The sequence below is a fragment of the Heteronotia binoei genome, chromosome 2 (genome assembly GCF_032191835.1).
Source record: "Heteronotia binoei isolate CCM8104 ecotype False Entrance Well chromosome 2, APGP_CSIRO_Hbin_v1, whole genome shotgun sequence".
Taxonomy (NCBI): Eukaryota; Metazoa; Chordata; class Lepidosauria; order Squamata; family Gekkonidae; genus Heteronotia; species Heteronotia binoei.
In genome coordinates this window covers 9791087-9805825 of record NC_083224.1, presented here as the reverse complement: position 1 = coordinate 9805825, position 14739 = coordinate 9791087, and positions in this window count along the sequence as shown.

The following is a 14739-nucleotide window of genomic DNA, read 5'->3' as shown; positions in this document are numbered from 1 at the left end:
CTAGGGGGGAAAGCGTAGATGACTGGGGAAGGCAATGGCAAACCACCCCGTAAAACGTCTGCCGTGAAAACGTTGTGAAAGCAACGTCACTCCAGAGTCGAAAACGACTGGTGCTTGCACAGGGGACTACCTTTGCTTTATGCTCACACAGACTCAAGGCCTTCGTTATTTGGGCACTATAACCTTATGTGGTTGTTCCTTTTCTAATCCCCAGGCGCAGGGGATCGCCTAGTTTGGAGGCCCTCTGCCTGCTTCAGGGTCACCAGAAACCGGGGGGGGGGGGTGTTAAATGGTTGCTGGGCTCTCCATTATATCCTATGGAGATGGATCTCCATAGACTATAATAAATTGATCTGCGGGTATCTGGGGCTCTTGAGGAGCTGTTTATTGAGGTAGAGGCACCAAATTTTCAGCATAGCATCTGGCACCTCTCCTCAAAACACCCCCTAAGTTTCAAAAAGATTGAACCAGGGAGTCCAATTCTATGAGCCCCAAAATAAGGTGCCCCTGTCCTTCATTATTTCCAATGGAGGGAAGGCATTTAAAAGGAGCATGGTGCCTTACAATGTGACGGCCAGAACTGCCTTCGGAGTTCAATTGTGCTTGTCACACCCTTGCTCCTGGCTCCACCCCCAAAGTCCCCAGAGTTCCGGAGTCGGCCATGGCAACCGTAGCCTGGGCCCTGTTTTGCTTATTCCCAAGAAGGCCTGCAGAACACAGAGAGTGAAATCAGCTGCTTAGCATCCACCTCCATCCTAGAGCGGGGGGAATTGGGGTCTTCAACTCTTTGAGCCTGCAAGCACCTTGGGAATTCTGACCCAGGGTGGTGGGTACAGCCGCAAAATGGCTGCCACAAGAGGCAGAGCCAGCCACAAAATGGCCGCCACGGCTTATCTTCAGCCAGACCATGAAGATCCTTGCGCGGTGGTGGCCGCTTCTGCTGGAACAACTTTAAAAAAACCAAAACCCGCACAGCCAATCAGAATCTCCTGCGGCCAGTCAGAAACCCAACTGGGCAAAAGCGCCACCCACTTTCGAAAACTACGAGGTGGGCACCGGCGTTGGCAGAGACGGTGGCACCCACGGCATCGCGTTGGGAAATGTAGCAGATCACAATAGTTGTATGCAAAATTCACTCTGGGCTGCCATCTGAATGTCACGTCTGCACTCTCCCCACCCCCACTCCCAGCCACCTCCGTCACATTCACAAGACTTTCTGAACTGTTCACTCCCTCTCTGCCTGCTGGCAACTCATTTTCCTGAGGCTGCTGCGGTCTAGCAGCTCCAGGGAAGGGCACCCGTCCTGGAGGAAGAGAAGGCCGCTATATACCTCGCGTCGAGCAACCTGCCGTCCAACCCCCTCTGGGGGCAGCATCTGAGAAGGCCTCAAGTTCGGGGGGGGGGGGAGGTTTTTGTCTCGCTTTGCACTATGTTCACTTTTGGCAAACTTGAACTCTTGACTGTTTCGAGACTACAGCCCGGGGAAATCTGCTGGTTGGGCGTCTCAGGGCTACTGGGAGAACCTTTGTGATTCTCTTTCGGGACAAAAGAGGATGGCGATCGAGCCGGAGGAATTGGGGTTCCATGTTCATTCGTTCGTTTGTTTCCCCCACTGGCTGCTGCTTCTCTCTTTGTATCAGCTTTGAAGAAAAGGAATACATCGCTTGTGTGGCCAGCCGTTTCTTTTGTCTGATTGAAGAACATAAGAGAAGCCATGTTGGATCAGGCCAATGGCCCATTCTGTCCAACACTCTGTGTCACATAAGAACATAAGAGAAGCCATGTTGGATCAGGCCAGTGGCCCATCCAGTCCAACACTCTGTGTCACATAAGAGAAGCCCTGTTGGATCAGGCCAATGGCCCATCCAGTCCAACACTCTGTGTCACATAAGAACATAAGAGAAGCTAGGTTGGATCAGGCCAATGGCCCATCCAGTCCAACACTCTGTGTCACATAAGAGAAGCCATGTTGGATCAGGCCAATGGCCCCTCCAGTGCAACACTCTGTGTCACATAAGAACATGAGAGAAGCCATGTAGGATCAGGCCAATGGCCCATCCAGTCCAACACTCTGTGTCACATAAGAGAAGGCCTTTTGGATGAGGCCAGTGGCCCATCCAGTCCAACACTCTGTCACATAAGAACATAAAAGAAGCCCTGTTGGATCAGGCCAATGGCCCATCCAGTCCAACACTCTGTGTCACACAGTGGCCATAAAACCCCAGGTGCCATCAGGAGGTCCACCAGTGGGGCCAGGACACTAGAAGCCCTCCCACTGTGCCCCCCCAAGCACCAAGAAGACAGAACATTACTGGCCCAGACATAAGAACATAAGAGAAACTATGTTGGATCAGGCCAATGGCCCATCCAGTCCAACACTCTGTGTCACACAGTGGCCAAAAGAACCCAAGTGCCATCAGGAGGTCCACCAGTGGGGCCAGGACACTAGAAGCCCTCCCACTGTGCCGCGCCCCAAGCACCAAGAATACAGGACATCCTTGCCCCAGAGAGTTTCATCAATTCCCTGTGGCTAATAGCCACTGATGGACCTCTGCTCCAGATGTTTATCCAATCCCCTCTTGAAGCTGTCTATGCTAGCAGCTGCCACCACCTCCTGTGGCAGTGAATTCCATGTGTGAATCACCCTTTGGGTGAAGAAGGACTTCCTTTTCTCAGTTTTAACCCGGATGCTCAGCAATTTCATTGAATGTTTGAGCCGCAGTGAGGGGGGGGGGCACAGCCAGTGCCTCCGGATGCTGCTTTCTGCTGGCCCTCTGCTAGAGCACTGGGTTGTCCGAGAGAGAGGGAGTTTTGAAATAATTGGGGGTGGAGGGCAGTGTTTCCCCTAAGCTGTGGCGTCTTGTGAGCAAAAAATTCTTCTTTGCGAGCTACTGGCATTAGAGTTGGGAGCTCCTGCGTCGATTAGCTTGCTCTGGGGCCATTTTTCCTGAGCTGAGGCAAAAAAGGTGTGAGCCAGAGCCTTAAGAAACCGTGAGCTAGCTCACACTAACTCAGCTTAACGGGAACATTGGTGAAGGGGCAATTGGTAACATAGACTGAGCTCCGTGTTGTCACACAAAGGGCACTTAACAACCTGTCTTCCAGCGGGGTCCGTTTCCCTCTCTGGTTCTCCAGTTCCTGGGAATACCGTTTAAGATGCATCAGTGCAATATCCATCAGCCCCGAAGGACTCTTACTAGGCCCCTGTGCAACCGGCTGTCATCTGCTTCCTTCTCCCTCTCTCTTGCTCCCTTCCGCATCACAGCTTGCTTTGCCAGGCTTGCTCAATCACACAGGAGCTACAGAGCAAAACCTCTATTTTCTCCACTGGCTGAGGCTCCTCCTTTGGGAAGGAAGTGGAGGAGGGATAGCTTGCTTTGCCAGGCTCTCCCAATCGCAGAGCAGAGCTACTGAGCCAAGCCTCTCTTCCTTCTATTGGCTGACGCTCTTCCCCCTCCTGGTCCCCCGGGGAAGGAAGGAAAGAACCAGAGCTTCCTTTGCCCAGTTCCTTGGGTCCCATGGGAGAAATACAAAGAAAGCACCTTTAAGACCAAGTGCTCATGTTTTAAGGGTGAAGAACAATCTTTGTGTTTGTGTCCTTTATGAGGTTTATAGCTCTGCTAAAAGGTAAAGGTAGTCCCCTGTGCAAGCACCAGTCGTTTTCGACTCTGGGGTGAGGTTGCTTTCACAACATTTTCACAGCAGACTTTTTACAGGGTGGTTTGCCATTGCCTTCCCCAGTTATCAACACTTCCCCCCCCCCCAGCAAGCTGGGTCCTCATTTTACCGACCTCGGAAGGATGGAAAGCTGAGTCAACCTGGAGCCTTTATTTCCATTACATTTCTACAACAAGAAAGAAAAATAAACATACCAAATTTCTTCTACCAGCAAGACTTTGCGTTATAACCAGATATTACCGTCAAATTCTACAGTCCTTTTGTAATTTTTCCCCCTTTCTAATACAATTCTACTACCCATGGTATAAATCTAAGCTATTTATCTTTGATGCAACAAGAATCAAATCACTTATCTAAATGAGAATAACAAGGAGGCAAACGAGAGAACAAAACTAACTGAATAGTTTTAAAAATATTAAAAGTAGGCCTAAACAAGTAAAATGAATATACACTTTATCGATAAAGCTGACTTATTTGCTGCCAACCAAAGCTGGAAATAAAAGCACATTACTTTGTCTATCTCAATATAAACCAATTCCAGGCTTGCTCGATCACACAGGAGCTACAGAGCAAAACCTCTATTTTCTCCATTGTCTGAGGCGCCTCCTTTGGGAAGGAAGTGGGGGAGGGATAGCTTGCTTTGCCAGGCTCTCCCAATCACACAGCAGAGCTACTAAGCAGGAGCAGATTTTTTAATATCATATAATATCTATATTCTCTTCATTAACACGAGTTGAACATAACCAAGTATTTGTGTGTTAATTATTAGTTAATTATTCAGGAATTACTTAGAAGCTTTTAGAGACACTGTATCCAACTATTACTTTAAGAAGAGGAGACTTGTTAAACATAACGACCTTATCCCCCGTATATATTTATTTTTACCTAAAAAGAAAATAATCTCTACAACACAGTCTCTAGTGGGTTACCCTGTTTGGATTATAAAATATAAAACCTCCAGATTATAAAATTCCAGCTTCCACTTCAAAATGACTTCGAGAGGGACGGTGGCTCAGTGGTGGAGCATCTGCTTGGTAAGCAGAAGGTCCCAGGTTCAATCCCTGGCATCTCCAACTAAAAAGGGTCCGGGCAAGTAGACGTGAAAAACCTCAGTTTGAGACCCTGGAGAGCAGGGAAGGGACGGTGGCTCAGTGGTAGAGCATCTGCTTGGTAAGCAGAAGGTCCCAGGTTCAATCCCCGGCATCTCCAACTAAAAAGGGTCCAAGCAAATAGGTGTGAAAAACCTCAGTTTGAGACCCTGGAGAGCGGCTGCCAGTCTGAGTAGACAATACTGACTTTGATGGACTGAGGGTCTGATTCAGTATAAGGCAGCTTCATATGACATATCAGTTCCGTTACGTTGGACCATTGATGACCAAATACGAAAACGCAGTTTATAATCCCTTCTTTTTGAAAGTTTTCCAAGTTTTGATTTTTTGAATGCAATGTATGGCTTCTCCCATCAGCACGCTCATCCGTTCTGCTGGGAACAAAAAGGTCCACACACTGTCACTTCCTCTTATGACAGCTTTAATAAGTTGTGATTTCCGGTCTTCTTTTGTAACTGCGTGTGGCTTCTCCATCTTGATTTCATCCTGCACATTTCCAGGCTGTTGTCTTTCAACAACTCTGAGATCTCTCTGCATTCTTGCTCATGTAGATTTTCAATGTTATACTCCGCTAATAGATCAATTCCGTGCTTTATAGAAGATAGAGTAGCAAAAAAAAAATCTTTCCATCCGTTTCAGTCATCTTTGCACTGAATTACTCAGTCCAATAGCAAAAGCCAATAAATAGCTCAAAGTCCCAGTTAGTTTATCCTCCAGCTCTACTCCTGTTGTGAACTTTTTCCTTACGTTCCAGTTCAAACCGCATCAGTTCTGCTCCCCCATCAGATAAACTTTTCTTAAGAAAATATTCAGCTTTTATTCAGACTGTATTAATGTATGTTAGTGTTCCAGTTGTGGCTTATTTAATTATAAACCAAATCAATTCAAATAGCTGCATTCAGTCCAATTAAAAAAGCCCAAAAAGAAGGATGCCAATTTTCAACAATTTGTTCTTCTCCTTTTTGAAGCCTTTGTTGTGGGGGAGGGGGAAATTGCCCTCCTTCCCCTCCTTTTGAACAGTCTCGTTTGGTTTTACCATACGAATTCCATTAGTCGTTTAGGATGTAAAGTAGACTTACTTGCATGGTAGAATATCCGTGATTGCCGTAGAAAAGAAGCTGCTTAGAAAAGTTTACTAGAACAAAGAAACAATTGGGCATTCACCTCTTGCTGCCATCATGGCGATCGTTGCAGTGGAGCATCGGAGCAGCAGGAGACTCGGGGGCTGGCTGCTACCGTTCTCCCCAGCTCCTGTCAAGCTGCTTGCTGTCAAGGAATCCTTGCCTGGACCCCACTGGGGGTACCACAGCTGTGGCACACGTCCAACTGCCCGATTGTGGGGGGGGGGGGGTCGCTAGAGACAAGCTCTGCAGACCCCACCGACGACAAAGTGCTAAAACCCAGAAACCAAGTGCGTGGACTCTTATCTGGGAGAACCGGGTTTGATTCCCCACTCCTCCACTTGGAGCTGCTGGAATGGCCTTGGGTCAGCCATAGCTCTGGCAGAGGTTGTCCTTGAAAGGGCAGCTGCTGTGAGAGCCCTCTCAGCCCCATCCACCTCACAGGGCATCTGTTGTGGGGCGAAAAAATATAGGAGATTGTAAGCCGCTCTGAGAGAAGGGCGGGGTATAAATCTGCAATTCTTCTTCTTCTTCAAAGGTAATATATTCAGGTGTACATAAAGCAGGTCCTCAACGGAATTTCGATCGCTATATTTCCCGTTTCGATTAATATCTTTGTCAAGAGATGCACCTATAACTTAAGCCTTTACTCCGAGGCTCTCTAAACCATACGTCAGCTTCAAAAAATATTTATTTTAATATTTCTTATCTCTGGAGCCTTACATCCTCTATAATGTTCACGACTCAGTGGTACATACTTTCTGCTAGGCCAGTAGCTCTCATAAGTAACACTATGAGTAATACTAGTGTTCTGTGTGTTATTTATGTGTTGGAGATATTGAGTGCGTTGTTTCCATTATACGAGGGAGATAGCTGGTGTTTTCTGATTGTTTAGTCTTTCTCCCCGTCCCTGTTTTTTCATTGTTCACAATTGAAGATTACAGCATTTTACGATTCTGCTCAAAGTGGGAGAGGGAGAGATTAGAGGGAACATTGGTGAGTAGGCAGGCCAGTTTTTAACACCTGCTTATGTCATGGTCCAAATCTGTGAGTTTTTCTGCATTCTTGTTTTCCTGACTCGGGTGTTCCTGCTGCTTGGGGAGGGATTCTGATCCACACATGTTCTGCCTTCTCCAGTAGTCCATTTGATATGTGATCAGTTTATATCCAATCTCTCCCCCTGCGGATTTAAAGTGTGGGTTTTTGTGCAGGACATCAACTGATGTAATATCGAACTGGGCACTAGGGGGAGCAAAACACATGCAGAACGGGGCTGGGACCCTGCAGCACAGGGCTGGGGAACCTCTGTCCCAAGGGCCATATACGGCCCTCGATGTCACTTGGTGTGGCCCTCAGGGATTGCTGGGCCGAACCGAGCCATGTGGCAGCTTCTCTGGGGCCTGGCTGGCCAGCAAGGATCGTGGGGCCCAGCCGCGCTGTGCAGCAGCCTCCCCAGGGCCAGGCAGGGATCACAGGGCCCAGATGTACTGTGCGGCAGCCTCCCAGGGGCCTGGCTGGCCGGCCAGAATTGCTGCAGGGCCTGGAAAAGTTACTGTCACAGTTCAGTTTGCACTTGATTATCCCAGAGAGTGTGGCCTAATATGCTAATGAGTGTGTGACCTAATATACTACTATTAGGGAATGTGGTCTAATATGCTACTGAGTTCCTGCTGGGCTTTCTCTACGAAAAAGCCCTGGACCTATGCATTTGCCTAGGGCGGTGGGCCAGGTATGTGTGTGTGTGTGCCAGATTAGGCTCTCCCCACATGACTTCCAATAGAAAAACAATTATTTGCATTAATTTTGTTCCCTCAACGGAGCACTGTTTTTTAAGTTGATAATTTTTTACGGCCCGCGAATGGTGTTATAAATATCCATATGGCCCTTGGCAGAAAAAAGGTTCCCCACCCCTGCTGTGGCAAAAGGGGACGCACACGAGAAAAATACGGAAATGCAGAGAAGCCCTGCGAATGGAATGTGGCAAAAGGATCTTGAGCCAAACGTACCTTCTGAATGCGTTGCCTTTTTAGGAGATGCCAAGCAGTGAGAGGCAAAACAAAAATCTGTGAGTGAACATAAAGGGGGCCTCGTTTTCCCTGCCTTGCTCCTTCAAGCCATCTGCCATATCCTTTTCTTAGATAGTGGTCCCCTTGCAGATAGCAAAGGGTGTGACTTGAGCAATTCACAAGCAACTGCGAGGCTGGGGATGTGGAATGGTAAGATGCAGCCCCCATCTCAGCAGCTCTCAGAAGGTAAGGAGGGTCAGTACTTGGATGGGAGACCACCAAGGAAGCCTCTGAGGAGGAAGGCAGCAGCAAACCACCTTTGCTTCTCATAAGAACATAAGAGAAGCCATGTTGGATCAGGCCAGTGGCCCATCCAGTCCAACACTGTGTCACATAAGAGAAGCCATGTTGGATCAGGCTAATGGCCTCTCCAGTCCAACACTCTGTGTCACACAGTGGCCAAAAAAACCCAAATGCCATCAGGAGGTTCACAAGTGGGGCTAGAAGCCCTTCCACTTTGCCCCCTCCCAAGCACCAAGAATACAGAGCATCACTGCCCCAGACAGTTCCAACAATATGCTGTGGCTAATAGCCACTGATGGGCCTCTGCTCCATGTTTTTATCCGATCCCCTCTTGAAGCTGGCTATGCTTGTGGCCGCCGCCACCTCCTGTGGCAGTGAATTCCACAGGTTAATCTCACTTGCCTTGAAAGCTGCTTGTTGGGGTCACCATTATTATTTGTTTGTTTGTTTATTTCTTAGATTTATTTCCCACCCTCCCCACCGAAGCAGGCTCAGACCATGAATCAGCGGCAACTCGATGGTAAGCACCAGGGGTGGAATTCTAGCCGGAGCTCCGTTGCATATTAAGCCACACCTCCCTGATGTAGCCAATCCTCCAAGAGCTTGCTAAAAAGAGCCTTGCAAGCCAGTTTGGTGTAGTGGTGAAGTGTGTGGAGTCTTACCTGGGAGAACTGGGTTTGATTCCCCACTCCTCCCCTTGCAGCTGCTGAAATGGCCTTGGGTCAGCCAGAGCTCTCTTATCTGGGAGAACTGGGTTTGATTCCCCACTCCTCCCCTTGCAGTTGCTGGAATGGCCCTTGGGTTAGCCAGAGCTCTTTTATCTGGGAGAACCGGGTTTGATTCCCCACTCCTCCCCTTGCAGCTGCTGAAATGGCCTTGGGTCAGCCAGAGCTCTCTTATCTGGGAGAACCGGGTTTGATTCCCCACTCCTCCCCTTGCAGCTGCTGGAATGGCCCTTGGGTTAGCCAGAGCTCTTTTATCTGGGAGAACCGGGTTTGATTCCCCACTCCTCCCCTTGCAGCTGCTGGAATGGCCCTTGGGTTAGCCAGAGCTCTCTTATCTGGGAGAACCGGGTTTGATTCCCCACTCCTCCGCTTGCACCTGCTGGAATGGCCTTGGGTCAGCCAGAGTTCTGGCAGAGGTTGTCCTTGAAAGGGCAGCTGCTGTGAGAGTCCTCTCAGCCCCACCCACTTCACAGGGTGTCTGTTGTGGGGGAGAAAGATAAAGGAGATTGTGAGCCACTCTGAGAATCTGAGATTCGGAGTGGAGGGCGGGATATAAATCCAGTATCTTCATCTTCTTCATCACCTTGGAGGATTGGCTACATCAGGGGGCGTGGCCTAATATGCAAAGGAGCTCCCGCTAGAATTCCACCCCTGGTAAGTGCATATAGTCACTCACCCACCCGAGGAATGGACAAGCAGAAAGGCAGTCAGTGAAGACACAGGACACAAAGAACATCCAGTCCAGAGAAACTGGAAGCCTTTGGAGTCAAAGCGTTTGGCCTGTTGGTCAGATTTGCTTTAATTCCACAGGTAGACTTGGATGATGGTGATGAGCCAATTTCCTGCCCACTTGACGCCTCTTGAGCGTTGAGCAAAAAGAGCCAGGTTGCACAGTCTCAGCGCACTCAAAGCAGGGCTCAAAACATAACCGGGGAACCAATTGCATGATGGGTTTAACACCAGAGGTGCATGAAGCTCCTTAAGGGTTAAGGTGTATTGGATTTATATCCCGCCCTCCACGCCGAAGCAGGCTCTGGGCGGCTCACAACCAGCAAAATGAGAACAATTTAACCGTTAAACAACGAAACAAGTTAAACAAAACGGTTAAGAACAATTCAAACAGCCTGGTGCTAACCGTATCTGATGTTTTCTCCCTTCAGATGGGGAAGGAGAGCCAGTTTGGTGTAGTGGTTAAGTGTGCGGACTCTTATCTGGGAGAACCGGGTTTGATTCCCCCACTCCTCCGCTTGCACCTGCTTAAATGGCCTTGGGTCAGCCATAGCTCTGGCAGAGGTTGTCCTTGAAAGGGCAGCTGCTGTGAGAGCCCTCTCCAGCCCCACCCACCTCACAGGGTGTCTGTTGTGGGGGAGGAAGGGAAAGGAGATTGTAGGCTGCTCTCTGTCCTTGAAAGGGCAGCTGCTGTGAGAGCCCTCTCCAGCCCAACCCACCTCACAGGGTGTCTGTTGTGGGGGAGGAAGGGAAAGGAGATTGTAGGCTGCTCTCTGTCCTTGAAAGGGCAGCTGCTGTGAGAGCCCTCTCCAGCCCAACCCACCTCACAGGGTGTCTGTTGTGGGGGAGGAAGGTAAAGGAGATTGTGAGCCACTCTGAGCCTCTGTCCTTGAAAGGGCAGCCTTTGTGAGAGCCCTCTCCAGCCCCACCCACCTCACAGGGTGTCTGTTGTGGGGGAGGAAGGGAAAGGAGATTGTGAGCCGCTCTGAGCCTCTGTCCTTGAAAGGGCAGCCTTTGTGAGAGCCCTCTCCAGCCCCACCCACCTCACAGGGTGTCTGTTGTGGGGGAGGAAGGGAAAGGAGATTGTGAGCCGCTCTGAGCCTCTGTCCTTGAAAGGGCAGCCTCTGTGAGAGCCCTCTCCAGCCCCACCCACCTCACAGGGTGCCTGTTGTGGGGGAGGAAGGGAAAGGAGATTGTAGGCCGTTCTGAGACTCTGTCCTTGAAAGGGCAGCTGCTGTGAGAGCCCTCTCCAGCCCCACCCACCTCACAGGGTGTCTGTTGTGGGGGAGGAAGGTAAAGGAGATTGAGAGCTGCTCTGAACCTCTGTCCTTGAAAGGGCAGCCGCTATGAGAGCCCTCTCCAGCCCCACCCACCTCACAGGGTGCCTGTTGTGGGGGAGGAAGGGAAAGGAGATTGTAGGCCGTTCTGAGACTGTCCTTGAAAGGGCAGCTGCTGTGAGAGCCCTCTCCAGCCCCACCCACCTCACAGGGTGCCTGTTGTGGGGGAGGAAGGGAAAGGAGATTGTAGGCCGTTCTGAGACTCTGTCCTTGAAAGGGCAGCTGCTGTGAGAGCCCTCTCAAGCCCCACCCACCTCACAGGGTGTCTGTTGTGGGGGAGGAAGGGAAAGGAGATTGTGAGCCACTCAGACTCTTCGGAGTGGAGGGCGGGATATAAATTCAATATCTTCTTCAGTCTATATTCAATGTATCTCAGTCACCCCGTATCAGTCCTTCAATGTCAGATTAAAGGCCTGCTGGAACAGAGTTGTCTAACAGCCCTTAAGGAATTGGGCGGGGTCCTACGTGGCCTTAGCTTGCTTTAGGAGGGTTTGGGACGGCCCACTGAATTGTGGCCGATATGCACGACAAACACGGGAACAGCCCCACGCGGGGAAAGGGAGTCAAGGAAAAGAGGGTGATTTAGGTGGGTCATGTTGGTGATGCTTCTGTTTTTAGTGTAAAGTATTTGGTGGAGAAGCCCCGCGGTGCACAGTGGTAAAGCTGCAGTACTGCAGTCCTCCGCTCTGCTCACGACTTGAGTTCGATCCCCAGCAGAAGCTAGGTTTTCAGGTAGCTGGCTTTCAGGCAGCCTTCCATCGTTCCGAGGTGGGTGAAATGAGTCCCCAGCTTGCTGGGGGGAAAGCGCAGATGACTGGAGAAGGCAAGGGCAAACCACCCCGTCAAAAGTCTGCCGTGAAAACATGAAAGCTACATCACCCCAGAGTCAGAAACGACTGGTGCTTGCACAGGGGGACTACCTTGACCTTTTTATTTGGTGGAGGGGGGGGGGGGGAGTGTGGAGTGAATTTTGGTGAAGCGGCAACAGTGAATAAATCCCTTGTGCCGCATACTCCTGGGCGCACGTTCACGTCCGTTAAACTATCCAAAGCTCTGCTGAGAAATAAATGTACGATTGCATTTGAAAGAGAAACAAAATAATCTATATATTATATTTTAAATACAGAACCTTAAAAGCTGTATGCTCTTCCGGGGGTGTTACTTCCTGTTGTCCTGTAACCTTTGTCTGTTCGGTGGCTGTAATAAACATCATCTGGGTCTCCAAACGGTGTCAGTATTCCATGCGAGGGCTAACCCTGGTGCCAGCCAGCTGAGCACCATGTTGACCAGTGCCAAGTGGGTGGCTGACTCAGGGCTGGTCCTAGGGCGCATGGTGCCCTAGGCAGGTCCGCCGTCCCCTACGCGGCGGCGCCCTGCGACACCGTGCCCCACCACCCGCACAGTGAGGGGGGAGAGATGGAGGTGGGGATGGCGGAATGAGAGCGAAAGAGCCAGTGCAAGGGTGGGGAAGGTGGCGTGAGTGTGGGGAAGGTGGCGTGAGAGTGAGAAAGCTGGTGTGAGAGCAGGGAAGGTGGCGTGAAAGTGGATAAGGCAGTGTGAGAGTGAGAAAGCCGGTGTGAGAGTGGGGAAAGTGGTGCAAGAGTGAGAAGGCGGCAAGAGAGTGAGAAAGCCAGTGTGAGAGTGGGGGAAGGTGGCAGGAGAGTAGGGAAGGCAGCACGAGAGCGAGAAAGCCGGTGCGACTGCGGGAAAGGCAGTGCAAAAGTGGGAAGGCAGCAGGAGAATGAGAAAGCTAGTGTGAGAGTGGAGAAGGCAGCACGAGCGTGAGAAAGCCGGTGTGAGAGCGGGGAAGGCAGTGCAAGAGTGGGAAGGCGGCAAGAGAATGAAAAACCCAGTGTGAGAATGGGGAAGGCAGCACGAGAGCGAGAAAGCCGGTGTGAGAGCGGGGAAGGCGGTGCAAGAGTGAGAAGGTGGTAAGAGAATGAGAAAGCCAGTGTAAGAGTGGGGAAGGCAGCACGAGAGCAAGAAAGCCAGTGCAAGAGCAGGGAAGGCAGTGCAAGAGTGGGAAGGTGGCAGGAGAATGAGAAAGCCAGTGTGAGAGTGGGGAAGGCAGCACGAGAGCGAGAAAGCCGGTGTGAGATTGGGGAAGGCGGTGCAAGAGTGAGAAGGCGGCAAGAGAATGAGAAAGCCAGTGTGAGAGCGGAGAAGATGGCGTGAGAGCGGGGAAGGCAGCGTGACAGCGAGAAAGCCAATGCGAGAGCGGGGAAGGCAGTGCAAAAGTGGGAAGGCAGCAGGAGAATGAGAAAGCCAGTGTGAGAGTGGGGAAGGCGGTGCAAGAGTGTGGAGGTGGCACGAGAGCGAGAAAGCCGGTGTGAGAGCGGGGAAGGAGGTGCAAGAGTGAGAAGGTGGCAAAAGAGTGAGAAAGCCAGTGTGAGAATGGGGAAGATGGTGTGAGAGTGGGGAAGGCAGCGCAACAGCGAGAAAGCAAGCGAGAGTGGGGAAAGCGGTGCAAGAGTCGGAAGGCAACAGGAGAATGAAAAAGCCAGTGTGAGAGTGGGGAAGATGGCGTGAGAGCAAGGAAGGCAGCACGAGAGCGAGAAAGCCAGTGCGAGAGCGGGGAAGGCGCTGCAAGAGTGGGAAGGTGGCAGGAGAGTAAGAAAGCCAGTGTGAGAGTGGAGAAGATGGTGTGAGAGTGGGGAAGGCAGCACGAGAGCGATGAAGGCGGTGCAAGAGTCAGAAGGCAGCAGGAGAGTGAGAAAGCCAGTGTGAGAGTGGGGAAGGTGGCATGAGAGTGGGGAAGGCAGCACGAGAGCGAGAAAGGCAGTGCAAGAGTGGGGAAAGTGATGCAATAGTGGGAAGGCAGCAGGAGAGTGAGAAAGCCAGTGTGAGAGTGTGGAAGATGGCGTGAGAGTGGGGAAGGCAGCACGATAGCAGGGAAGGCGGTGCAAGAGACAGAAGGCAGCAGGAGAGTGAGAAAGCCAGTGTGGAGTGGGGAAGGTGGCATGAGAGTGGAGAAGGCAGTGCAAGAGCGAAAAAGTCAGTGCGAGAGTGGGGAAGGCAGTGCAAGAGAATGAGAAAGCCAGTGTGAGTGTGGGGAAGGCAGCGCGAGAGCGAGAAAGCCGGTGCGAGAGCGGGGAAGGCGATGCAAGAGTGGGAAGGCAGCAAGAGAGTGAGAAAGCCAGTGTGAGAGTGGGTAAGATGGCGTGACAATGGGGAAGGCAGCGCGAGGGCGAGAAAGGCAGTGCGAGAGCAGGGACGGTGGCGTAAGAATAAAAAAGCTGGCGCAAGAGCAGGGAAGGTGGTGCAAGAGTGGGAAGGCGGCAGGAGAGCGAGAAAGCCAGCGTGAGAGCAGGGAAGGCCTCTGCGAGCCACGTGGGGGGGGCACCCAATTCAGCACCCCCCAGGGTTTGCGCCCTAGGCAAATGCCTAATTTGCAAGTGGAAAGTCTTTCACGTTGCCTATTACTTGACATTTTAGCTGGAGAAGCTGGGGATTGAAACTGTGACTTTCTGTTTGCAAAGCAGATTGTAGGAACATCAGAAAAGCCCTGTTGGGTCAGACCATTAGGCCATCTAGTCCAACCTCCTGTCTCACAAGAGGGCCAAACAGTTCCTCGGGAACTGGGACAACGGGACATCTCTGCCATTAAGCCACAGCCCCTCTGAAGGTTAAAGTTCAGGTTAAGTACACATTAGAGAAGAGGCTATTTCCTTATGCAAGGGGGAACAATTGTGAGGTCCTATTCAGAGGCACCAGAAAAGTGTGTGTTAGTT